Source organism: Neofelis nebulosa, chromosome 1 (genome assembly GCF_028018385.1).
Source record: "Neofelis nebulosa isolate mNeoNeb1 chromosome 1, mNeoNeb1.pri, whole genome shotgun sequence".
Classification (NCBI taxonomy): domain Eukaryota; kingdom Metazoa; phylum Chordata; class Mammalia; order Carnivora; family Felidae; genus Neofelis; species Neofelis nebulosa.
Genome location: NC_080782.1, coordinates 161,139,842 through 161,167,777, shown reverse-complemented (window position 1 = coordinate 161,167,777; position 27,936 = coordinate 161,139,842). Strand labels below are relative to the sequence as shown.

The 27,936-nt window shown below is 49.9% G+C and overlaps 1 protein-coding gene across 2 annotated transcripts in view; it reads right to left on the bottom strand.

Annotated features, from left to right (window-relative positions):
• Nucleotides 1–27,936, bottom strand: part of RASA3 (RAS p21 protein activator 3) — a 120,885-nt gene that overhangs the window by 79,935 nt on the left and 13,014 nt on the right. The window contains exon 1 of one of the 2 annotated variants that reach the window (XM_058741654.1): nt 4,393–4,411. The exons of the other annotated variant lie outside the window; for it this stretch is intronic. The gene's annotated coding sequence lies outside the window, so the exon portion shown is untranslated. Of the gene's footprint in view, nt 1–4,392; nt 4,412–27,936 lie in introns of those variants that run through there. 2 annotated transcript variants of the gene reach the window in all.

Here is a 27,936-nt window from a genome sequence, read left to right as displayed (position 1 = left end):
AGACTTCCCGAGTCGTCTACACCTTCCAGCACCGTTCCCCTCCCCAAAGTCTCTTGCTCCTGTCCACTTTGTTTCTACTAATCACAGACACATTCTAGAAGGGGTGAGGATGTCCAGGCAGCTGAGAAGGGTGAAGAGAACAACAGAAACAGATGGCAGGAATATTCTGAGGTGGTGTTTTTAACGTAGGAACTAAGGTGAGGCTACTATGCAAACGTATGAAAGAGTGGGGGGGCCTAGACACTGGTGAAGATAAGGATCTGAGCTGTCTTCAAGCTGGGCCTGGGCCCTCCTGGGGGCAACTTGCAGGGAGGTCACCCCACGTTATCCCTGCCCATTAGCACAGTAAACAGGAGGTGCCAATAATCACAACCACACAAAGAGCATGCAGTCTGTAGGATGCCCCTGTGCCACAGAAACCTCAGCCTGGGAATGGTTTTCACCTGGTGCTCCCGCCTACAGAAGAGCTAGAATGTGAATCAAACAGGGCAGAACAGCTGGGAAATCACCTGGGAGGTCACCTGAGAGAACGTCTGGGTCAACACCTGAGAAAACACCTGGGGGAACGGCTGGGAGATCACCGGGGGGAACACCTGGCGAATGCCTGGCAGTGGACACCAGTGCCACAGGGCCACGCCCAAGGCCCACCGTTTCCTCCGGTCGAGGTGTTGTACACTTGCTTGTATGTGTGCATGTCTGTGCATGTGTGTGTACACGTGTGTGTTTTGATTTCTGGTTTTTCCTTTAACAGCTTTATTGTGACAGGATCAGAATACCAAAAAATCCACCTGTTTAAAGTGTACAACTCGATGTTTTTTAGTATATTCACTAGATTGTGCAAATATCCCCACAATCAGTGTGAGAACATTTTCGTGCCCCTGAAATCAACAGCCTCACCCCTTCCGCCTCCCCCAGGCCCTGGCAGCTCACTCTCCATCTCTATGGTTTTGCCTGTTCTGGATGTTCATATAACAGGTGATCTTTGGAGTCTGACTTCTTTCAGAAGCATAATGTCTGGGTTCAGCCACACTGTGGCCTGTGTCAGGACCCTGTACTTTCTCAGGCTGAGTGATACTCCCCCATATGGATGTACTATTACATATATACCCAGTTCTTCAGCCGACGGACACTTGGGTTGTTTCCAGCTTCGGGCTGCTCTGAACCCTGCTGCTGTGGTGACTGTGTACAGGCTTCTGTGTGGACAGGTGCGCCCGGGAGTACAGGTGCTGGGTCATGTGGTATCCCCGGGCTCTGGCCTCCGAACTGTTCCCTACGGCGGCTGCAACACTGCATTCCCGCTGGCAGTGGATGAGGGTCCAGTGACACTCACGACTGTCTGTCTTTTCAGTTACACGTTGGCTTGGAATCAAAGAGATGCCCGTTCCTCAATTTGTTTTATGATGTAAAATGAGGCGATTGTGGTAACAGGGTTATGAAGACAGTAACATTTTTGGCACAGATTTCTGCACTTCCCACACAATGGCCGGGCCATTGTACTCTGGTTTCATGTCCCAGGTGACTGGGCTCCCCAAGCCTTCATCCCAGCATGAGAGATTCTGGGTTTACACCGCCTGTGTCCGAGCACTGACACTGAAAGCACGGGGGGCTGGGCCTGAGAAGCTGGCGTGCGACGACAACCATGCACAACCCAATCCACCCACAAGCCTCTAGGCCGCCGGAGCTTAAGGAAAGATCCAGCTTCTTTCCTAGAGAAAGTGTGAGGTTCCCAAGGCTGGTCTACAACTCTGGCTCAGCCTCAGGGGCCAAGGAGAGAGGCGGAAACACTGTGTGTATAGGTTTCCTTTAAAATAGTTTCTTTATATGTATTTTGTCATTGCTGCTCAGAAGTACCGGTAACACAACTGTGGGAATCCAAGATTAAACACTACAGTCTTTCCACAGCCCCAGGCCCAGCCATAGACCCACCCTCTAGAAATGTCACTGGTTTCTGTTTCTTGGCCCTGGAGCAAACATCACCAATTTAAATAACAGCATCACTGATATTTCTTGGTTTATCAATTTAAAATCAACTGTTGACTCCCTGCCATGAAAGATGAAGAATTTAGGGTCATGCACATCCCCCACTCCTGCCTCCCAATCATTTTACTACGTCAAGTACTCAACACTTCATGCTGCTCTGTACCCCTCACTGTCTCACCTACTCTCTCGGTAAGTTGACTCCAAACATGCTAACTCCACAAGACGCCTATACATCATGACCATGTGGCTGTGTGTCGTGACCAGACACCACTGCCCCCTCCAGCTCACCCTTCACTTCGTCCCCTCCCGCTCGGCCTGAGCACCTGCCTCCTCCAGGCTGTGCTCTGGGCCATAAGGAGGACACCCCCCGGCCCGTCCAAGGGCCTTTATCACTTGACAAAGTACGAATTCAGCATCCAGGTCCTCTCACCCTGTTTAAGGCACAATTCCATTTCTAAGAGCTTTTTAAATACATTAAATGGTCCAAATTTCCATTCAAACCTGTAGCCGCTTCCACAAATGACAATTCCTTGATTCATAAAGTAAGACCCTGGCCTGGCGAGGACGACCCCACCCAGCCTGCGCTGGAAAGAGAGCCAGCCTTCTGCAAGACCTAGGGTTTGTTTGTTTGTTTGTTTTCTCCAGAAACAACCAACATAGGATTTCAGGCTGTTCTTTTCTGCCCTGAATACTTTGGTACTTTTCTTTCTTTTTCCCACACCGTTCTCTGTAAGAATCCGGCTTGAACTTGAGAAAGAAAATTTCTTAGATGTTAACAAAAGATTAGAAAAACCATTTTCTTCCTTATAAAATCAGAGCCTGTCACTCATACCTCTAATGCAAAACCCAAAGTTCTGGAAAGACTTTTAAACAGATGATGTTCCTTTGTTCATTCATGTCTGACCCAAAGGGAAACCGCCTGGGTCCTGACAGACCCAGGGTCTGCACCAAGAGCAAGATTTCATGTTACTCTGGGGTAAAGAGACTCAGAGGCCTTTCTGATGAAAGCTTGCCCTTTTCATAACTTATTATCTCTTCGGTTGGCCATGTCTCAGGCACTTCGAATGCTGCAGTCAGGGTGGTCTCCGACTCTGCTGGGGGGGTCCCCAAGTAGTGAAGGCAATTATGACCGGTGAGCACAGGGCCATGTGCTCACAGGACTTCACACATAGGTAACATCCATGTTAGTAAGTGTCACTGCAACAGTCCTGTGCAACACCTGTGAGATGCATGTGTGTGCCACGTGTGGCTCCATAAGGAAGGAGGCATTGCGGAAACCCTAGCGGTGCTAACATCCGCGTGCAGACGGCAGAGGGACTGCTCCCCCCAACTCATAAAATCCCTTCTTCTTTTCCTTCCTCTCAGCGGCCAGAAGAGAGGCACAGAGAAGACAGACGGTGGCAACCCCCAGGCAGGGGTGGGGGGCTGGAAGAACCCCCCTGAGCAAGGCACCACGACCACCAAGGCTGGCTGGCTCTGCTCCTCCGAGCTGGACAGAAAGAAACAGGCGATGAGAGCAGAGGTCTGCGGCAATGCAGAGTGTGGGAGACAGTTACCACAAAACAGAACCTGCTGGCCACAGATCTGGTAAGCATTCTGGTATCCAAAATATATAAAGAGTTCCTACAACTCAACAGCTACAAATGACCCAATTTAAAAACAGGCAAACAACCTGAAGGACATTTTCCCCAAGATATCCAAACTGGCACACGGACAGGAAAGGACGCTCAGCATTGTGTGTCCAGGGAAATGCAAGACAGACCACCAAGGAGAGACCCTCCACCATGAGGGCAGCTGGGATGTCTGTAACACAGGAAAACACCAGGTGTCGGTGAGAAAGTGTGGCACTCCTCCATGGCCACTGGGAGCGTGAGCAGCGCAGCTCTGTGGGAAGCAGGCGGCCAAATGCTCACAAGAACTGAGAACAGAAAGATGCAGGCGAATGTCCACGGCAGCGCTGTTCACAATACCCCGAAGGTGGGGACAACCCAGACATGTGCACCTGCCATCCAGGGACCAGCGGACATCATAGGCTGTGCAGGGGCAGGTGGGACGGGCTTGCCGGAGGAATACACACTGCTCCTGTGGGTGATTAAAAAGTCTGAAACTAAAGGTGAGTGGTGGTTGCACAACAGGAGAATGCACTAAATCCCACTGAAGTCTATACTTAAAAAGGGATAGATGGTGATTTTTTTTTTTAAAGAGAGAGAGCCTGTGTGTGCACAAGCAGGGAAGGGAAGCAGAGGGAGCCCAACACAGGGCTTGATCTCTCAACCCTGGGATGTGACCTGAGCAGAAACCAAGAGTCCAGTCAGAAGCTCAACCAACTGAGCCACCCAGTGGCCCGAAATGGTGAATTTTATGTTATGCACATTTTATCACAATTTAAAAAAGAAAAGTAAAGATGCCTACCAGTGTTTTGACAGAGGCCGTGGCTGTTCTGTGTGACTGTGGTTATGACACAGGGGCCAAATTCCACCCAACATCCTTTTCTGGAGCAAGAAAGGGTATAAATAAATTCTTTTAAATTTTACATTTAATTTAATTTAATTTAATTTAATTTAATTTAAAAAATTTTTTTAATGTTTATTTATTCTTCAGGGAGAGAGAGAGAGAGAGACAGAGCGTGAGTGGGGGAGGGGCAGAGAGAGAGGGAGACACAGAATCCGAAGCAGGTTCCAGGCTCTGAGCTGTCAGCACAGAGCCCAATGCGGGGCTTGAACTCACAAACCTCGAGATCATGACCTGAGCTGAAGTTGGACGCTCAACCAACCAAGCCACCCAGGCACGCCTAATTTCATTTTTATTCGTACATTTTTGTTGGGAGTGAGCATACACTTGGTAAACACAACTCAGCGAATTTCACATATGTGCACAGTATGTAATCAGTAGCCAGACCAAGATGTGGAATGGTCCCAGCACTCTAGAATGTTCTTCCAGTCTTCCCAGGTCAATACCCCTCCCAGGAGGGCTTAGCACTCTTCAAAATGTTATAACATCTGTTAGTTTTACCTGTTCTGAACCTCATAAAAATGGAGCCAGACCTGTTAAAGCACTAGAGGTTGCACACTGGATTCGAATTTCACCTTTAAAAAAATTTTTTTAATGTTTATTTATTTTTGAGAAAGAGAGAGAGAGCACGAACAGGGGAGGGGCAGAGAGAGAGGGGGACACAGAATCCAAAGCAGGCTCCTGGCTCCAAGCTGTCAGCACAGAGCCCCACGCGGGGCTAGAACTCACGGACCATGAGATCACGACCTGAGCTGCAGTCACATGCCCAACCAACTGAGCCACCCAGGCGCCCCTCACCTCTCATTTTAATTTATAAACTGAAGTAATTTCATACAGAGAAGCTTGCCCCTCATCTACCATTTGATAACTCTTTCGTGAAGCTCACACAGAACGCTGGGATAAATGCTTGATTATTCCACTTATTTACCAGATTTTCAAGTAACAAATTAGTGTCCTGTCGTCCTCGAAAGGTGAATAATTTAGGCTTTGTTGTAATTTTGCAATTATTTTTTATTGACACAATTTACATATAAAATTCAACCTTTTAAAATGTACAACTCAGTGCTTTTCAGTAAATTCACAGAGTTGTACAAGTATCAACACTAATTCCAAAGGACTTTCATCAACTGCAAGTGAAGCCACCCTGAGAGCATTCACCCTGGCCTGGCCTCCGCCCCCAGCAACGCACTGTTGGCTCACAGATCTGCCTCACTGGGGTCTTTCGTATAAATGCAATCATGCACATTCGGCCTCTGGCTTCTTTGGCTTGACATCCTGTGTTCAAGGGCTTCCCACTGTGGCCTCAGGACAGTGCTTCAAGGTATGGGCACAGCTTCATGTGCCCATACACACACACACCAGTCTACACCTGCACCCCAGAGACTCAGGAGAAACAGCACGAGACAACACTACCCAAACCACATGACCTGGGCACATCAGCCTGCCTCCCTAGGCCTCAGTTTCCCGTCTGTAAACTGGGTGGCCAATCATCAGGACAAGCAACACTCCGGTGGCTCAGAAAGTGGTCCCCATCATAGAGGACATGATGCTCTATGTGGAAAACCTGAAAGACTCCACCAAAAACCTGCTAGAACTGATCCACGAATTCAGCAAAGTCACAGGATATAAAATCAATGTACAGAAATCACTTGCATTCCTATACAGCAATAATGAAGCAACGGAAAGAGAAAGCAAGGAATCGTTCCCATTCACAACTGCACCAAAAACCATACAATAGCTAGGAATAAACCTAACCAAAGAGGTGAAAAATCTATACACTGAAAACTATAGAGAGTTTATGAAAGAAATTAAAGAAGACACAAAAAAATGGAAAAAGATTCCATGCTCCTGGATAGGAAGAACAAGTATTGTTAAAATGTCGATACTCCCCAAAGCAATCTGCATGTTCAGTGCAATCCCTATCAAAATAACACCAACATTCTTCACAGAGCTACAACAGACAATCCTAAAATTTGTATGAAACCACAAAAGATCCTGAATGGCCAAAGAGATCTTGAAAAAGAAAACCAAAGCAGGAGGCATCACAATCCCAGACTTCAAGTTATATTTCAAAGCTGTAATCATCAAGACAGTATGGTACTGGCACAAGAACAGACACTCAGATCAATGGAACAGAATAGAGAACCCAGAAATGGACCCACAAACGTATGGCCAACTAATCTTTGACAAAGCAGGAAAGAATATCCAATGGAATAAAGACAGTCTCTTCATCAAGTGGTGCTGGGAAAACTGGACGGCGACATGCAGAAGAATGAACCTGAACCACTTTTCTTACACCAGACACAAAAATAAACTCAAAATGGATGAAAGACCTCAATGTAAGACAGGAAGCCATCAAAATCCTCGAGGAGAAAGCAGGCAAAAACCTCTTTGACCTCAGCCACAACAAATTCTTACTCAATACGTCTCCGGAGGCAAGGGAAACAAAAGCAAAAATGAACTATTGGGACCTCATCAAGATAAAAATCTTCTGCACCACGAAGGAAACAATCAGCAAAACTAAAAGGCAACCAAAGGAATGGGAGAAGATATTTGCAAATGACATATCAGATAAAGGGTTAGTCCCCAAAATCTATCAAGAACTTCTCAAACTCAACACCCAAAAACAAATAATCCTGCAAAGAAATGGGCAGAAGACATGAATAGACACTTTTCCAAAGAAGACATCCAGATGGCCAATTGACACATGAAAAAAATGCTCAACATCACTCATAAGCGGGGAAATACAAATCAAAACCACAATGAGATACCACCTTACACCTGTCAGAATGGCTAACAACTCAGGCAACAACAGATGTTAGCGAGGATGCGAAGAGAGAGGATCTCTTTTGCATTGTTGGTGGGAATGCAAACTGGTGCAGCCACTCTGGAAAACAGGTGGAGGTTCCTCAAAAATTAAAAATAGAACTACCCTACGACCCAGCAATTGCACTACTAGGTATTTATCCAAAGAATACAGGGGTACTGATTCAAAGGGGTACGTGCACCTCAATGTTTATAGCCGTGCTATCAATAATAGCCAAAGTATGGAAAGAGCCCAAATGTCAATCAACGGATGAATGGATAAAGAAGATGTGGTGTATATATATACACTGGAGTATGGAACTAGAGGGTCCTATGCTAAGTGAAATTAGTCAGAGAAAGAGAGGTATCATATGATTTCACTCATGTGTGGGATTTGAGAAACTTAACAGAAGACCATAGGGGGAGGGAAGGAAAAATAAGATACAAACAGGGAGGAAAAGAAACCATAAGAGACTCTTAAATACAGAGGATAAACTGAGGGTTGCTCATGGGGGGCAGGGGAGAGGGGAAAATGGGTGATGGGCACTGAAGAGGGCACTTGGGATGAGCACTGGGTGTTGTATGTAAGCAATAAACCATGGGAATCTAGTCCCGAGCCGAGAGCGCACTGTATACACTGTATGCTAACAAACTGGACAATAAATTATTTAAAAAGAAAGAAAAAAGAAAGTCATCCCCAGGAGAGCAGCAGCAGCCGCACCGTGTCAGAAGGCAGATTTCAGGGCCACCCAAGGCTGGTGTGTGAGCACAGAACCTGTGTGCTACCAGCCCCAGGGGGGTTCTGGGCTCCCGGGTCACGGTCCTAAGCCCACCTTGCTGCATTTGAGTGACACCCAGCTGTTCTGACACTGTCCCTAGCCGGAGTGCCTCCTCGTTGCCTCAGGAGACCCTCCCTGAACGGACCACCCTCCTCCGTGGCCGTAAAGACCCAGAAGCCTCAGCACCCTCTCTAGGAAGAGCTGTGCTTCCACGGACATCTGTTCCGGCCGGACCACCGTTTCGCCAAACCTCCCCCACATGCCTGTTCTGTACTGACAGCAAGTGGCTGACGTGCGTGGGGCACTGTCCTTCCCTCCTCTGCCCTCAAAAGCACCCACCGCCCACCAAACAAAGCACTTCTGCCCGCCGAGCATTCAGAGACCCCACCAGCTAACACCCATCTGTGTGTGCAGGATGACCTTCAACGACTCACCTCCACGAGTCAAAACGCGGCGGTGGCCCAAGTCCCTGTGTCTCCTCTACTGCAGGCCATGCTGACCCACACTCCCAGCATCCACATCCGCCCCATCCCTGGAGCCACATGGCAGGGTTGCTCTGTGCCACTCCCAGGGCATGCAGGCGCCCCCTCCCACCCCACATGATCGCTGTGTTCTATGCACGGTCTGCCCCTGCTGAGAGCAAAGGCCAGGCCTCACGGGCTCTGTCACCCCTCACTCACTTCCCAGAGCCAATCCTCACTCTTGGCAAACACATGCTGAACAAAAGAGCCATCCTTGGAGCTAACCAGGAACCACCCAGAGGTCAAAAGTCCTAGGCCTGCCAAGATGACCTCAGATGCATCACCCATGGAACATTCCGGAAGACAGACTTCTTCATGATAGGCTGGCAAGGAGAGAGGCAGCTGGAAGGCCCATGGGTTGAGGAGGCAGGACCTTCAGAGGGATTTTAAAAATGACGTAATAAAAGCTTTAAAATTATTTCCGAAAGGCCACAGACTGCTGTGTTAGCTGATTCATGCACAGGAGAGAAGAAAAGGTCTGCCCATCTGCCAACCGCAAGAAAGCAGGAACCCCTGCTGGATTCCAGGCCCACCCGGCACATTTGGGCTGTGTGTCCCCACCTGACTTCACGCCCCAGACTGCAGCACAGGCTGTGGTGACCCCTCCCTCCCGGGGGCCGAAGCAAGTGTCCTTCAAACCCCTGCCCCCAGCACCTCGCACAGAAGCCAGGGATCTCTGCTCAGCTGGATTTGTTTAAACTCCAAAGTTATTTTTAACGCTGCCATTGGTCTAATTAGGCAGGAAACACTGGCCAGCGTACAGGCCGGCTGTCCTGGAGGAACCATGGGCCACTAGGAATGAGGCCACGTGGACGCACACAGGATGTCTTGCAAAACTTTGCTGAAATAGTGAAAAAAAGTACCTGGAGACTCTGATTTCATCTCAACATTCAGATCACCCAGACCCCTCCCAGTGCTGGACTTCTGTGTGGTCACTTGCCCATCCCCTCGAGCCCAGATACCTTATCTTTAAAATCCAAGGGCTGTGAGGGGCGCCTGGGTGGCTCAGTTGGTTGGGTGTCCCACTTCAGCTCAGGTCATGATCTCGCAGTTGGTGAGTTCAAGCCCTGCATCAGGCTCTGTGCTGACACCTCAGAGCCTGGAGCCTGCCTCGGATTCTGAGTCTCCCCCTCTCCCTCTCTCCCCCACTCATGCTCTGTCTTTCTGTCTCTCTGTCTCTCTCTCAAAAATAAACATTAAAAAGAAAAATCCAAGGACTGTGGAGAGGTCCTCTGCCTGGAGGGAGTGACACATTGATCACAGGTGTCACAACACCCCCAATACCAGTGACCTCGCAGAGCTCACCAGCCACGGGCACAGCTTTCTGAGCATGACACCCATCTCGAAGCAGAACTGGGATTCAAAACCCACGGGGCTGTCTGGGCTCCTCACCACACTGTGGTGGCATTTTGGTCAGCATGCCACCTCCGCCTTCCTTGCTGCAGATGGCCCTCTGACACGCACCAGAGCCTGAGGTGGCCTGTGGCACACAGGCGGTGATTCCAGGGCCCGGTAACACGGGTGTGGTGTTGCTGCAGGAATTTCTCAACAGCGGTCTGCACCGGGCCCACCTGCGAGACGGTGGGGACGGGGGCTTTCCTGCCGAGGAGCCTCACCGGAACAGGGCTGGGCAGACCCTGGTGCTGGCCAGGGCGGGAACCAAGCCCACAGGCAGCGCCCCTCGCCCTGTGCCATGGCGACCTGGGAAGTCTATGGCCCTCAGAGGCCTGACAGTACACTGACTTCTCCCTTCTGGGCTTGAAACTCAGGCCCTCTCTCCCAAGGGAACCGGGCATCACCCTCTCAGGGTCTGGGAGCTGTGGGACAAGCAAAGAGCAAAAGGCCAGGCTGTGGACCTGCTTCACACGGAAGGCGTGTGTTGCTCTGGGTCCCCAAGGAGTAACCAGTCCCAGAGCAGGGACTAGAGTCAGAGCCTGTAGCTCCCAGCCCCTCGATGTCCTCATCTGCCAGAGTAAGGCAGCGCCACATCCTCTGCAGACTCGTGAGCCCGACCCAGGGAGTGATTGAGGGGTCTGCTTGCCACCAATGTCTCGGGGGCGTCTGGCAAAGACACGCAGCCCACCACCTCTCTGATGCCATGAGACATGTGCCTGGTTGCCCGCTGGCTGCTGGACTTTGGGTCCAAGCGGATGCTCTCTGAGCAGCACTTCCCATCAGGGTAGCTCTCCCCTGATCAAAGTGTAAGCGTCTAAAAGGCCCCAAGGCACCAAAATGTGCTGCAGAACCCCAGAGGCCCCTGTATCTATTGCAGAGACCACAGTCCTCCAAAGGGGGCTGCAGGCTGGTCACACAGACCTGGGCCCCGGAGAGAGCTCCTGCCACAGCCCGGCCCCCCGCCAGATGCAGCCAAATCTTAGGAAGGGCCTGCAGTGGCCGCCAGCAGTCACCCACCACCCGCCGGCAGAGCCACTGCCACCATCCAAGCCCGGCACTGCTGGGTTGTCATCACCTGAACCTTCAACCAGCAGCAATATCACCCACTAGGGGTGACACCGAGGGCCCTGCCCCCAGCACCACACAGTGGGAGCGGCCACCCTCCTTGGGTCACTGGCCACATGGACGGACGGCTCCAATGTGCTGCGCCCCGCGGAGAACCACAAACCAAAGCCTGTGCTGGCCCCTGGGTTTGCATCCTAATGGCAAGTTTAGAATAGGAAGCAATGGAAAACTTGAAACTTTGGTTTTTCCTTCCTCATTTATCAGTCTGCAAGACTGGCCAGGAGAGACAGATGTACCTTCCTCTTCAGCCTAACACCACGAGGCCCCAGCTGGCACAGAAGCGCAGCCGGGGCGCCGGCGCCCTCTCCCGCCCAACAGCACCAGTCAGCCCTGGCCGGCCCTCCGCTGCCCAAACCCGAGGGCCCCAGACAGAGCCCTCCAGGTGGCCCAGGGCTGGTGGCATGCTACAGGCCTTCCCAGCTCACAGGTGAGACCAAGAGGCCCTCACTCCCTCAAGGCAGAACAGCCACCACCCACGGTCTGAAACCTCTGCCCGCAGGGGTTCCTGGCCGTGTCCCCAGTGGGCCACCAACCATGTGCTATCCCTGTGCCTCACACCCTCGTCCCAACACGCCAGGGAGGCAGGCTGTGTAGCAAGCGAGGGCCTGGTGTATTTACACAGCAGCCGAGACTCTCAGAGCTTGGAGGCAGGTGCTGGTGAGCTGGCACCTCGACCGTGTCTCTGAACCTCTTTATCCTGGAACCAATGAGCAGCCACGGCTTCGGGACGGTGCCCAGGGCAAGGGGCTGTGGTGGAAAGGGGCTCGGGAGCCCCTCAGATGAGAGCAGAGCAGCCCCAGCCTCCCAGGCAGGGGCAGGGATGCTCTCCCACTTGTCCCTGAAAAGCCACCATCACATCAAGGGGCCAAGCCTGACAAAGCAGAAGTTCACTTTCCACACTTTCAAGGACCCGCAGCTTGACACTGAGGCGCCCACACATTGTTGCTATGCCATACAAGAGGCCAAGGAAGCTTCTGTCAGGCACACACTACTTTTCTGCCTCCCCTTATACCTGGCTGATTTCCATAGTTGCCATAGCTGCTCAATCTTCTAAAATATTTTTTTGAAAGCCATGAATAAATCAATATCTAGATCTCCTGGGAAAATACAACTTTACCCTTAAACAACGAATGCAGTGGTTACAGGTGATGCCCCCTGTGCAGTCACAAATCCACATATAATTTTTGATTCCCCTAAAACTTAACTACTCTTCTCAAACTATTCCAAAAAATAGAAGAAAAAGGAAAACTTCCCAATTCATTCTACGAGACCAGCATTACAAGCCAGATAAAGAGAGAACTATAGGCCAATATCCCTAATGAACATGGATGCAAACTCCTCAACAAAATACTAGCAAACCAAATCCAACATACATTAAAAAAGAATACCATCCACCACGATCAAGTGGGACCTATTCCAGGGAGGCAAGGGTGGTTCCACATCTGCAAATCAATGAAATACATCACATCGACAAGAGAATTGATAAAAAAAAAACCAGACGATCACCTCAATAGATGCAGAAAAAGCACTTGACAAAATACAACACCCACTGATAATAAAAAAAAAAAAAACCAAACCCTTGACAAAATAGGTTTAGACGGAACACACCTCAACGTTATAAAGGCCATGTATGAAAAACCCACAGCAAACAACCTCAATGGGGAAAAACTGAGATTTTTCTCCTAAGATCAGGAGCAAGACAATGATATCCACTCTCCCTACTTTTTTTTTTAATTTTTTTTTTTCAACGTTTTTTATTTATTTTTGGGACAGAGAGAGACAGAGCATGAACGGGGGAGGGGCAGAGAGAGAGGGAGACACAGAATCGGAAACAGGCTCCAGGCTCCGAGCCATCAGCCCAGAGCCTGACGCGGGGCTCGAACTCACGGACCGCGAGATCGTGACCTGGCTGAAGTCGGACACTTAACCGACTGCGCCACCCAGGCGCCCCTCACTCTCTCTACTTTTAATTCAACATAGTAACAAAAGTCCTAGCTATAGCAATCAGACAAGAAAAAGAAATAAAAAGGCATCTAAATTGGTAAGGAAGAAGTAAAACTTTTAGTATTTGCAGATGGCATGATACTATTTATAGAAAACCCTAAAGACTCTACTAAAAATCTATTACAACTGATAAATGAATTCAGTAAAGTCACAAAATACAAAATTAATGTACAGAAATCTGCATTCTTTTACAGTAATAATGAAGTAGCAGAAAGAGAAATTAAGACCACAATCCCATTTATAACTGCACCAAAAATAATGAAATACCTAGGAATAAACTTAGTCAAGGAAGTGAAAGAACTACACTCTGAAAACTATGAAACTGTGAAACATTCATGAAAGAAACTGAAGACAACACAAAAAGATGGAAAGACATTCCATGCTCGTGAGTTGGAAGAACCAATACTGTTAAAATGTCCATATTACCCAAAGCAACCTACAGATTTAATGCAATCCCTGTCAGCATTTTCCACAGAATTAGAACAAATGATCCTAAAATTTGTATGGAACCACAAAGACCCTGAGCAGTCAAAGCAATCTTGAGAAAGAAGAACAAAGCTGGAGGTATCACAATCCCAGATGTCAAGAAATACCATAAAGCTATAATAAAACAGTATGGTACTAACACAAAAACAGACTCACAGATCAAGAGAACAGAATAGAATCTAGCAATAAACCTACACTTATATTTTCAATTAATCTATGACAAAGGAGGCAAGAATATGTGATGGGAAAGACAGTCCCTCCAACTAATGGTGCTGGGAAAATTGGACAGCAACATGCATAAGGACAAGGCTGGACCGCCCTCCTCCACCACATACAAAAACAAACTCAAAACAGATTAAAGATCTTGGGCGCCTGGGGGGCTCAGTTGGTTGAGCATCTGACTTTGGCTCAGGTCATAGTCTCACAGTTCGTGAGCTTGAACTGTGAGCTCAGACTCTGTGCTGACAGCTCGGAGCCTGGAGCTGCTTTGGATTCTATGTCTCTCTGTCTCTCTCTCTCTCTCTCTCTCTCTCTCTCTCTCTGCCCCTCCCCTGCTCACACTCTGGCGTGCTCTCTCTCTCTCTCTCTCTCAAAAAGAGAAAAATAAAAATTAGCATTAAAAAGGTAATAATAATAAATAAAAACAAAGTGGATTAAAGACCTAAATGTGAGACTTGAAACCATAAAAATCCTAAAGGAAAACATAGGCAGTAAGTAACCTCATGAACATTGGCCAGAGCAACATATTTATGGATATGCCTCCTCAGGCAAGAGAAACAGAAGCAAAAATAACTCCACCAAAATAAACATCTCATGCACAGCAAAGGAAACCACCAACAAAATCAAAAGGCAACCTACTAAATGAGAGAAGATATTTGCAAAGGACATAATCTATAAAGGATTGATATCCAAAATATATAAAGAACTTGTACAACGCAACACCAGAAAAATAATAATCTGATTAAAAATAGGAAGAGGACCTCAACAGACAATTTTCTTTTTTTTTTTAATTTATCTTTATTTTCTTTTTTTTTTTTTTAAGGGTTTTTTTTTTTTCTTCAACATTTTTTTTTTTATTTATTTTTGGGACAGAGAGAGACAGAGCATGAACGGGGGAGGGGCAGAGAGAGAGGGAGACACAGAATCGGAAACAGGCTCCAGGCTCCGAGCCATCAGCCCAGAGCCTGACGCGGGGCTCGAACTCACGGACCGCGAGATCGTGACCTGGCTGAAGTCGGACGCTTAACCGACTGCGCCACCCAGGCGCCTCAATCTTTATTTTCTTTTGAGAAACCTTCATGCAAGCAGGAGAGGGGCAGAAGGAGAGGGGAGAGAGAATCTCACGCAGACTTGGCACTCAGCATGAAGCCCAACATGGGGCTCCATCCCATGACCCTGAGATCATGACCTGAGCCAAAATCAAGAGTCCGATGCTCAACTGACTAAGCCACCCAGGAGCCCCTGAATGGACATTTTTCCAAAGAAGGCACACAGATGGCCAACAGACACATGAAAAGATGCTCAACATCATCATCATTGGGGAAATGCAAATCAAAACCACAATGAGATACCACCTCACACCTGTCAGAATGGCTAAACTCAAAAACACAAGAAACAACAAGTGTTGGGGAGGATGTGGAAAAAGGGGACCCTCATATACTGTTGGTGGGAGTACAAAATGGTGCAGCCACTGTGGAAAACGGTGCGGAGGCTCCTCAAAAAATTAAATATAGAATTAACCATATGATCCAGTAATTCCACGACTGGGTATTTGCCCAAAGAAAATGAAAGCGCTAATTTGAAAAGATATATGCACCCTTATGTTTATTATGGCTTTATTCATATTATGTTATGTTATTCATATAATATATATTATATTAACATTATTATATTATGCTATTTACATTACTGTTATACATATATATTACTCAACCATAAAAATGAAAGAAATCTTCCCATTTGTGACAACATGGATAGAGCTGGAGGTGCAACGCTAAGTGAAATAAGTCAGAGAAAGACAAGTGGCATACAATTTCACTTATATATGGATTCTTAAAAGCAAACAAACACCAGACTCACAAATACAGAGAACAAACCAGCGGTTGTCAGAGGGGGTAGGGGTGGGGGGGGGGGGGGGTGAAACAGACAAAGGGGGTGAGGGGTTATATAAACTTCCAGTTATCAAATAAGTAAGTCAGGGAGATGAAAAGTACAGCACAGAGAACTGTAACAACCCTGGATGGTGACAGATGGTGACCACACTTATGGTGATGAGCCCTGAGCAACGTGTAGGACTACTGAGTCACTATGGTGCACACCTGACACTAACACAGCATTGTGTGCTAATTATACTTCAATTAAATAAAAAAACAACTACTAATAGCCTACTGTTGACCAGGAGCCTTACCAACAACACACAGTTGATTAACACATGGTTTTTAGGTACATGTGTTACACATTGTGTTCTTATAAAGAAGTAGGCCAGAGAAAAGAAAATGTTATTAAGACAACCATAAGGGAAGAGAAAAAATGAGATCATAAGGGAGAGAAAATACATTTATAGTACTGCACCGTATTTATTGGAAAAAATCCACGTGTAAGTGGACCCACAGAGTTCAAAGATACATTGTTTGAGGGTCAATTATAATACATAAAATGAAGATTCATAAATGATCAATGTTTATGATAGCAATATTTGTGTTGGCAAAAAAACAAGGAAACAATTAAACATTCAACAATGGAGACTGCGACAGATAAAATGCCTTCGACCAGCGCTAGGCCAGGACGCGAGGCTTCAGACAGTGGGTCGGACCCCTGAGGACACAGGCAGGAAGCTACCGGTGCCCCGAGCAACAGAGCGGCCAGGTGAGGGAGGGGAGGACAAGGAAAGCGAGGCTAGGAGAAGGCCGCACAGCAACCAAAGTGGTTTTTACAAAGAACTTCCAGAAATAAGTAGAAATGTTTGGAGTAAAATTCTCAAAAGATGTATGTAATATAGATGTATACATGTGTGTAGTTAATATCTAATAAACGTATATGTGCCCACAAGGTATCTCCATAGGAAAAATAAGAATGGAGGAGAAGTACCTGAACAGAAGAACCGAGATGTTACCCAAAGGCTGGCTATGAAGCCTCTCAGTGGGGGAAGGAGTCTCTTTTTTCTTATTCTTGAAAACCTAGAACTTAGTTTTTTAAAAACATGCATTATGTTTATAATTAAGTAGAAGTGCTTATGAATTTAATAGCCAATAATACCTGTCTTTGATATTAAACACTGACCATGTCAATGTATTATGTGTAACAATAAAGCAATTTCTGATAAAGTTTAAGTGTAAAATGAAACCTAATTCAGAGCTTTGTGATTAAATGCCCATTTCATTTACCTTAAATCAGAAACTCACCCACAAACCACAGTTAGGCCGGGCCCTTCACAGAAAGTGAATTCCTGGTGAATGGTAGACATGCCAGATCTACCTGCTGAGTTAATCACTTAGTTATTTTCTGTTTAACTCCTGAGCCAGGTGGGTCCAAATTGTAACACATGCTACAAAATCATCTATCCCATTTCTGGGAATACGGTAGGCACATAATCCACAGTAACTAATAATATGCATCATCCCTTTTAGAAAGCTCTGTGTTTAAAATGAAGAGTTTTAGAGGCGCCTTGGGCTGCTAAGTAAGTTGGCTGTCCGACTTCAGCTCAGGTCATGATCTCGCAGTTCATGCATTCGAGCCCCATGCCGGGCTCTGTGCAGACAGCTCAGAGCCTGGGGCCTGCTTCAGATTCTGTGTCTCGCTCTCTCTCTGCCTCTCCCCCACTCATTCTCTCCCTCTCTTACTCTCTCAAATATAAATAAACATTTAAAAATTTAAAAAAAAATTATTTTTGTTAATGTTTATTCATTTTTGAGAGCAAGACAGAGACACACAGAAAACGAGTGGGGGAGGAGCAGAGAGAGAGGGAGACACAGAATCCGAAGCAGGCCCCAGGCTCTGAGCTGTCAGCACAGAGCTTGATGTGGGGCTCGAACTCATGAATGGTGAGATCATGACCTGAGCCGAAGCCGGATTGCTTAACTGACTGAGCCTCCCAGGGGCCCCTTAAAAAAAATTTTTTTTGGGGGGGCCCCTGGGTGGCTCAGTTGGTTAAACGTCTGAGTTCGGCTCAGGTCATGATCTCATGCTCTGTGAGTTCAAGCTCCGCGTCGGGCTCTATGCTGACAGCTCAGAGCCTGGGGCCTGCTTCAGGTTCCGTGTCTCCCTTTCTCTCTGACCCTCCCCCGTTCATGCTCTGTCTCTCTCTGTCTCATAAATAAATAAACATTAAAAAACATTTTAAAAATAGATAACTAAAAATCTTAAAATATTAAAAATTTTTGGGGGGGGGGCTCCTGGGTGGCTCAATCGGTTAAGTGTCCGACTTCGGCTCAGGTCATGATCTCACATTTCATGAGTTCAAGCCCCATATTGGGCTCTATGCTGACGGCTCAAGAGCCTGGAGCCTGCTTTGGATTCTGTGTCTCCCTCTCTCTCTGCCCCTAACCCGCTCACACTCTATCTCTCTGTCTCTCTCAAAAAAAATTTTTTTAAAGAGTTTTATAAAGATGGGAGCCTGGGTGGCTCAGTCGGTTGGGTGTCTGGCTCTTGATTTCGGCTTAGGTTATGATCTCACAGTTTATGGGATGGAGCCCTGAGTCTGGCTCTATGCTGAATGTGGAGCCTGCTTGGGATTCTCTCTCTCTCTCTCTCTCTCTCTCTCTCTCTCTCTCTGCCCCTCCCCTCTTCGAGTGCTCTCTCAAAATAAACCAGAGAGTTCTATAAATAGATTGTATTCTTTATCTATCTTTGAACATTTTTAATTACAAAGGAAATACAGATTCATTGTCACCATATGCTACAAAAGCATATATGGACACAGTAAATCATCTTTCCTCCCCTTCAACCCCCCCGCCCCCATGCTGCTGAGTTGACCATTTGGTTGGAAAGCCTCCAGAGCTATCTCTGGTCTCACAACTGCATAAGGGTTACACGCATGGGAGGAGGTAGTTCTGAACTTGTTCACTAAAATGATAAGCTCTTTCTCTTTGCTGTACAATAAATATGTTACTACCTGTGCATGTACCTCCATCCTTTTCAGGAATGACACAGTGTTCCACAGGCAGACCGACAGGGATGGGTCCACCCAACTGCTGTCTGGAAACAGCCTGCCGCTGCTGCCGGTGGCCCTGCGTGCGCACCCCCACCACGCCTAGGTTCCTGCCTCTAGGATGGGGGCGCAAGCCAAGCACCAGGGGAATGTTGCTGCCGTGCCACTGAAACCAGACACACCTGTGCGTGTGGGGCTCCTGGGGTCAGGTCCCAGACGCGCCCTGCAGATCCCGTGGCCCCCTCGTGGTTAGCGTGTCCAGTGTGAGCACGCTGGTTGGCGACAAGCAGGTAGGTCATGAGTGGGCGTCACAGACACTTCCCTCAACTACGTCATTTGTCATTTGCGATGTCTTGCCATACTCTCATTTTTAGCTCTCATGTAGTCAAATCTGTCATGGTGTCCTCCTGAGCTCCTCCTTTACTGGTCACTTAGAAAGTTCTCCCACCTTCTAGAGGTCATTCACAATAGTCTCCAAGGGGTGCCTGGTATTCTTGTGCTATTTTTTCACATTCTAATCACTAATCCATTCAAATTTACTCTGTGTGGTGTGAGTTAGGATGACATTTTTTTCAAGACAGATGGCTAATTAAGCCAACTCCACTTACTAAACTACACGACCCTTCCTCAGTGAACTAAAATGCCATCTTCATCATAAATTAGGCTCCCGGGCATATTCTGACCTCCTCCTGCGTTCTCTGTGATACTTTTTTGTCTATTAGAAACCTAAGAATATCCTGCTGAACATTTTAAAAACCGACCACACAGCACATGCAGTAAACACCTCCTCCGTTAGTGAGTCCAGCACTTTCGTTAGTCTCCACGTTACAACTGCTCCCAGCCGCCGACTTACATACAAAGCAGGCACCCTGCCCTTTGACCTGAATAATTTTTTTTCTGGTTTGAAGTCTGGCTTCATCTAATAGAAAACCAACACTGCAATTTCACATTGATTCTTTAGTTCATCACAATTAGGCTTAAGCTGTCTGCTCCGCCCCTTAACATGCATGGTTGCTTGATGAGAGAGGGCTGTCTAGGCAAACCTGGACTCGCCCCACTTCCTCTGCCAGCCTCCTGGAGCTCAGGGCTCTGCTGTCCCTGCCAGGGCCAGCCCACATGCCCCATCTGGAGCCTCTACCCCTGCCAAACTGCCCTCTACTCCCCACTCCTATTTTTAGCTCCTAGAATCTGAGCCTTTGGCTGGCCTGAGCTGTCAATTTTCCATGAATCAAAATAAGTTTAATTCATAGAAAACCCTCAATCTCAATTTCTACCACCAAGACCTACTGCTGGCCCGACCCCGCCAAACACTGAGGAAGAAGGCAGGTTCTGGGTAGCCGGGGTCAGGGGGACCAGGAGGCAGAGAGGAGCAAAGAGGGCAGAGGGCAGGCCTGGCAGGAGGGCGGGACAAAGGCCACGACGAGGTCAGAGGGCAAAGGGCCCAGTCAGGGCAGGTGGATACACAAGGGCAGAGGGACCCAAATGTTTTGCACAACCTGAATTAGACACAGAGGAGGCCAAGAGCTGTGTGTTAAGATAGTAAACGACTGCCTGGAACAGCTAAATCACAGGGAAAGGAGAAGTATCACACACAAGCCCGGGCACTAGCACAGCTCCTGGTGCCCTGTGGGGTTTCAATCACAGATGTGACATCTTGGGCCCTGCCTCTTCGTGCTATCCTTCCACGGGGTTTGCAATCCACCCTCGTAAACTGCTCTGGGAATGTCTACATCTCACGTCCCGGAAAAGTGTGTAAGTCTTCCCACGGAGCAGAGGCTGGGCCACCCCCGACCTGGGTGCCTACCACAGCTAGGCAGGGCCCGTCACTCCCCCAGGAGGCTCCCCTCCCACTGAAGGCTGCCCTGGCCCCTCCACTCACATCCCAATCCAGGGTCAGAGGAGACCAGGGTCCTGCAGGGCTCACACTACCACTGCACTTCCCGGAACAGAGCCAAGCATGATTTTCCCCAAAACAGAGGTTCACAGGGATGGCCCGCACCTAGCCAAACTGCCCTCCCCCTCTGTCACCTCATATTGTTGTTGTTGTTGTTTACATTTCCTAAGTTTTTGTTTTGTTTTGTTTCATTCTGTTTCAGGGAAGGAGGAAGAGAGATCCCTGCAAGACCCCTTCCCAGGCTGGGGAGGGGTCAAAATGCCATCATAGTAACATGGGGATAACAGTGCCTGAGAGAGGCCTGCAGAGCAAGCACCCAGCGGTGTTCATTCTGAATCTTTTACTCCCATTCAGCCCTCACACCCAACACAGAGTTTCAGCAATTAATGTGTGAGCAGGGACCAGTCCCCACTGTACAGGCCTCTCGGTGCTCCAGCACAGAGTACACCCGCTGAGAGTACACCCGCCAAGGGTACACCCCCTGACAGTATGCCTGCTGAAAGTACACCTGCTGAGAGTACATACTGAGGGTACACCCACTGAGGGTACACCCACTGAGGGTACACCGGTGAGAGTATACTCAGTGAGAGTAGACCCACTGAGGATACACCCACTGAGGGTACACCCACTGAGAGTACGCCCACTGAGAGTAGACCCACTGAGGGTACACCTGCTGAAAGTCTGCTGGGGGTACACCCGCTGGGGGTACTCCCGCTGAGAGTACACCTGCTGAGGGTACTCCCACTGAGGGTATGGTCAGAGGAGCCACGGAGCTGCAGGTCCATCAGGACACAACGTCACCTCGGGGGCTGCCATCCACAGAGGGGTGTGGACTCCAACCCCGACAACAACTACTCCACGGGAGCTTATCGCCATCCCCAAACGTCCCCCCAGTGAATCCCAATCTTCCCATAAAAATCTGGTTCTGCTCAGTTATCCGCACACCCAATTTGTCAGAGAGCGGGACTGCAGGTCACAGAGCCAGTGGCAACTGCGTGCGTCACCCGACTCCCAGCCGGCCGCCGCGCCCATCTCAATCCACTCACAACTTCCAACGGGATCAAAACCCCGAGTTTCCCAGGGGAAACTTCTGGGAAGCCGTCGACTCCTCGGGTCTCTCGGCCTGCTCCACTGCAGGTTAAGCCCCTGGCACCGTGGTATCATATGGAGAAAGGGTTACGTAACCAGCAGGTGCTCTGAGGCACAGGTCACCTGCTTCTTCTCTCCCTTCATGCCCCAGCCGGGCCATGCTCTGCCTGTTTCCTCCCTGCCCACACCAGGCACCAGGAGCGCTATTCACAGCCTCCTCCGGCCTCCAGTGTTGGATGCAAAGCTTACCTCCCGTCTGCACCTCAGTCACACTCACACGATCCCAAACCAACAACAGCCCGAGGACACAAGGGTAAAACCAAGCGACATTTACCGTGCACTTTGCGTCCACAATCCGGTTCCACCTTCTCCCAAACCAGGAAACTGGCAAACCTCAAGGCTAAAACTGAGCCCTAAGCACCTGACTCTAACTAGTCCTCTTAACACCTGCCCATGCTTTTGCAGAGCCACCTGTGAGGCTGAAGCCGGGCCCTCAAATCCACTGGACACCGTGCACAACCTCTTTCCGACTTCTAAAGCAGAGACTGCAGTGGGTCCCACGCACCACGGTGGGGGAGTCCTCCCAGCTTTAAGCATGGGATGACAGCTCTGAACCCACATGGGACATCGGCACGTGGAGCATCCTGGCGGCAGGTGCCCCATAAACATGCCCTGTGTCTTAGCCACCCACACCCGCAGCAACAGTCCAATCTCGCCCCCAGAAAGGAAGTGTCTGGGGGTTTTATCCATAACAAAAGACACTCGATGTAGAATAACAATTTTTCATATTCTCACTTTGCTTTCTATATCCTCCAAATCTTCTTCAGTGAGAAAACACACACACACACACACACACACACACACACACACACACACACACACACACTATCCAAAAGACACAAAGCCAACAGTTGCTGGAAACCCTCAGGAGACCTGGGTAAAGTGCACCTGTGCCAGAGACCCTTAGGGCAGGAACAGGGGACAGAAGGCAAGGTGAGCACTGGCCCCCTAGGGGCCTCTCCTCCACTTTGGGGGACTACTGCAGCATGACTTGCACGGTGGTTAGGGTGTCTGGTGCCCTGGGGTGGGCCCCTGTCCAGGGGGGACCGGGAGCCCCTCCTTGTGTTGAGGATGAAATTCCTGTACTGGGAGGTCAGCCTGCAAGCAGCAGGCTGTGACACACCCACCAGCCTCTAGCCCCAGGCTCCTGGAGGACCTGGAGAGAGCCTCACTGCACAGGGACCCACTCCTCCCACCTGGTTCGTGGTGTCTGGGGACTGTGAATCCACCCTAAAAGCCTGATCAGCCAGTGGGACCGACCCGAGGTGTCCCGGTGCTAAAAGACCCCGGGCGCATCAATGCTTCCCCCATACGGCCCTGGCAAAGCCCTCCAGGGCTGCCCAAAGACACAAATCAGAACTACAACACAGATCGGAAAACTGGTGATGCCGCAGCTGAGCTGTCACAAAAGCCCAGTGGGCTGGTGACTCTGGGAAAGGGGTGTCACTTTCCACCCCCACACAGAACCCCACCTCCCAACAACTCCTCAGGCGAGGCTCAGGGTTTTCAAAGACATTCGTGACAACCTTCCTTTCCAAAATAGCTCCTCACCAACACAAGCTGTTCAAAAAACCCTCCAATGTAATAGCAGAGTATGTAAAACCTCCATCCAAGGTCAGTAATCAGGGCTCTCCCTACTTGTAATTTGAGCAAAACCAGTACGTCTAGGGGCGCATCAAATCCCAAGTCGTGGATCAAAATAGAACATGATCAACTTCAAGTGTCTTCTATTTATGCTGTCCGAGAAGGCACACACTTCACCCCACCCTTTAATTAAAAAATGGAGTGCGGCTGTTAGTGGAAGAAACAAAAGCAAAACCCAGATGAGCCCCTCGTGTGGCTGAGCCCGTGGCACTGCCCTGCCCTCTCCTGTAAACCCTGGCCCTGCGCTCCCCACCGGCACTGACGTCTGGGCCCACCACACAGTCTGCATGGAGACGCCAGGGTCCTCGCCCCAGCCTGGTGACCGCAACTGCTTGTGAGGGGAACAAAGCACTCCGTCTACACAGGCTCGCTGAGGGCTCCCGAAGAGCTCCTTCCCTGAGCCGCTTAGTGGCCACGGGGAGCTGGCATGTGGCCCAGGCAGGAGGACCTCCCCAGGGACTGTGCAGAGTTCCTTCCACAGATGACGGTGCTGGGGGCACTTCTGGGTTCTCAGCTGTAAGGGGCAGCTCGCCGTGGGCCAGGGCACTCACTTCAGACTACATGGGAATGAAACATGGGTCTCCGGGCCTGGCCCCAGAGTTCCTGATTCTGTGAGTCTGGGGTGGGGCCCCAACATCTACACGTCCAGCCAGCCCCAGGTGATGCTGCTGGTGTGGGGACCCCACTGGAGAGCCTTGGCAAAGGGGCAAAAACTTGAGGAGGGGGGTGATGGACATGACCCTCTACCTCCAACTCCAAGGGGGCCCAGCAGCCTCCTCTTCCTGTAAGGCAGCAGAGCTGAGGCAGCCCAGCCACAGACTTGGCAGTCAGTACACAGTATTTCATTTACACTGGTTTTTTTTTAATGTTTATTTATTTTGAGAGAGAGCATGTGCACATGAGCAGGGGAGGGGCAGAGAGAGAGGATCCCAAGCAGGCTCTGCACTGTCAGCGAGAAGCCCGATGCAGGGCTCGATCCCACAAACCATGAGATCATGACCTGAGCCGACTGAGCCCCCCAGGCACCTCCACTGCACAGTATTTCAAAGAGGAACCTCAGTGGGCATGAGACCCTCTCCTGGGGGGTAAGGGAGAGTGTCAGGGGGGCTGGAGGGCAGGGGGCTGGGGGTCTGGAGGGCAGGCGGCTGGAGGGCTGGAGGGCAGGGGCAGGGGGGCTGGAGGGCAGGGCGCTGGAGAAAGCACTGGGAACTTTCCTGACCTGGGGGAGGGGCTCGGGGTAGGCCTGGGACCGCCCAAATGAGCAGGCCAGGCAGCTTTCCCTGCTCTGTGGTCTGAGGCAGAAGTTGCTCAAGGAGGGGCTCCCGGTCTCCCCTGGACAGGGGCCCACCCCAGTGCACCGGCCACCCTAACCCAATAGTCGCATCCCCATGCACCCTCCAGGCAGGTCAAGAGGTCACTCAGAGGGTGCACTGCCTGTGTCTGCAGAGTGGCCCCGACGGAGTGGGATCCCTGTTAAGCCCACCTGGGGAACTGCTGTGGACAGACTGTCAAAGAGAGAAACACACGAATGAGGAAACCAGATTAGTGGGCTTGGTCACCTGCATTTCAAGATTGTGAGACAGTTTATGCTAGAGATTTCTACAATGCCCGTGAACTTACCCCACGAGCCGCTATCGAGCATGTACAGTGCACCAAGCAGACATGTGCAGGAGGCCTGCGTGGCGCTATCAGAAAGCCAGACGGCAACTTCATCCGCGGAGCAGAAAATGATTTCCTCTCATCATGTGCTAGCTCCCTATTCTGGATTTCCTGGGGCTTCCTTTCTTAGGCTCAAGTCCAAACCAGCCTGGGAAGGATGCTGGGTCATCCTGACCTTGCCCCCCAAGGGGGGAGGGGAGGATAGGGTGGAGGGCAGACCATCACCAGCCATGAGCTCATCACACAGGGCCCAGGGGACTAAATTGTGCAAGATGGGCCAGGACCCTCATTCTACCTTGGAAAAAATAGCACCTTATTTTTGGCTGGTCTTTAAACTGCACAGGCCAACATGAGTGGAACATTATTATGTGTTTAATTTTACGTATCAAAGCAACTTGTTTTTCTTCATTCTTCACTGATCTCTGTTTACTCTCCTCCATTAATAAAATGTGGGCAAGTTTTTAGTATAAACCTAAGAGTCCATAAACACTCCCTCACCCTTGTTTGGTGTTGACCCCTTGGTAGCCCCATGTCCGTATGCGGGGAGAAGGCACTCTATAAATGACCAACGAAATTATCCAGAACTCCCAGTTAACCCCGGGGAGGGGAGAAGTCAGCTCCAGGGCTGGGGTCCTCAAGCCCAGCCAGTGCCCATGTGCAGAAGGCCCCCAGGCGCGGAGTTCCAGTGCACAGAGGTCACCGCTGCAGGAGACACAGAGCAAGGCCTGACCACCTGAAACACCTCCAGCCTGTGAGGCATCCCTTGCTGGTGGGTAACCTACAACTGTGTCCAGCGACCCAGCATCTGTCCCTTGGGAAAGGTCACAGTTCACCCCGGCGTCTCCCCTCGACACGTGAATGTGGTGCCTCATATCCATCATGAGAAGGCCAGTGGGGGCCATGGGAGGTTGCTCAGCTCACAAAAGCAGGGCCTAGGGCGGAAGGAGGGTGGCTGCATGTTGTACATGCTGTCTCATCACGAGACAACTTCCTACAGTTTCCAAAATAGTTAACTGATTCATTAGTACCCACTTCCCACCATCAGGGCCTGTGCCACGGAGATAAAACCATGAAATGACCCAGAAAAACGCTACAGAATTCAAAACAACATGCCAAATAACTTCACCATGCACCTAGCAGGCAGCAAGGCCTGCTGTTTCTAGCTTCTTCCATAGCACATGCAGCCTCGTAAGAGTTGTTCTAACTACTCTAAATGCTTCATAAACTAGCCTAGAACTCAGGAAAACCTCCCATTTCCTACTGCACCCGCAGGGAAAACACGGCCTCCTAACGACGTTCCGACAGGCACAACTGTTCCTGCAAAACTACATTTAAGGGTGAGATTACGATTCTTGGTTAATATTTTACTTTTAAGTCACAAGCAGCTGCTTAAGGAAGATGCACAGAATGGATGGTGTTGGAAGCAGCCTGCGGTAAAGCTGGAGCTGGAGACACCTCTGGGTCCCCTTGGAGGGCAACCTGATGGGACAACCGGGCCCCAAGGCCTGTGGGGCGGGGCAGGTAATGCAGCTGAGCCCACAGAGCCAGGAGCTCGGGGACCAGACCCCAGGTGCCCGCCACCAACTCGTGCTCTCCCAGCCTGGCCCTCTGCACAGCCACGTGCTGGACGAGACAGGGACAGGCACTCAGGCCCAGCACATCACCACCACTGTCACGCAACCCTCTTAGGAACCCTAGGAAACAGCCATTATTATCCTCTTTTTACAGACACAGAGAGGTTAAGTGTCTTGCCAACGATCACACAGCAGGTAAGGTGCAGAGCCAAGAATGCCACCAGCTGTGTGGCCACATTGCCCCTCAGCTGCCCTTCTGGTCCACACCCTAGACCCTCAGGCCATATCAGTTTGGTACACGCTGTAGGGGTCTTTCCATCTGGCCAGCATGAAATCTGTCTATGCCCTGCCCCCAAGTGTGACTGAGGCACTTCAAGGCCACACTCCTGGGGAAGCAAAGAGCTAGTCAGACACAGCCTTGGTGTTCACAGGGATCCAACATGATGCCCCCAAAAGTCCCCCCTCCCCACCCAGTGCTGATGTGCTTGGGGTGAGCACCCTATGTGCTGTCAGGGGCGAGCTGTGTGGGTGCCCCCCTCTCCCCTCCCAGCCATGACAGACAAACACCGCCAAACATGGCCAAATGTCCCCTGGGATGCAAAACTGCCCAGGTTTAAAACCACGGCATTAAAGGACAAGCTGTGTGTCTGGACACGCTCCTGGAGACCAGCGCTGCCTAGGACCAGATGTGGGTGAGCCTAGGATACCTCTTGCAGAGGTGGGGTGGAGACGATGGTGGCCCGTATGTAGGTCCAGCCCCCACCCTCTCAAGGAAGGGGCAAGGTTCACTAGTTCCCCAAGAACAAACAATCTAAGAAAACCTCACAGGCCCCCTCTCCGTCGGGTTTTCCACTCTGCTTTCACAGGATCGGTGACTCTGAGTAGTGTTTACTAAAAACCCAGGAAGCTAGGGGGCTGGGGCCTTCCCACTGTGCTGTCACTCAAGGCCTAGAGGCCGAGGTTGGAAAACCCCAGGATCAGGAGGACCTCCCAGAAAGGGGTGAGCCTGCTGTTCCCACATTTCCCCAGTTGGGAGCCTCAGCTCTGGAGCAGCTGAATGACTGCTTTCTTCCTCTCGCTCCCGTGCCCTCCCAGCAAGGACCCTGCAAACTACAGAGGGGTCTGGAGAGGAAAAAGAAACAAAGGACCCAAATCTGTGTGTTTGGGTACAGCCTGCTGCCTGCGGGCCTCTGCTGTGCCACACAGTTCTGCCCTGTCCTACGGGCCCTATTTTAGCTGAAGACGGTTTGCAACTCTGAGATGC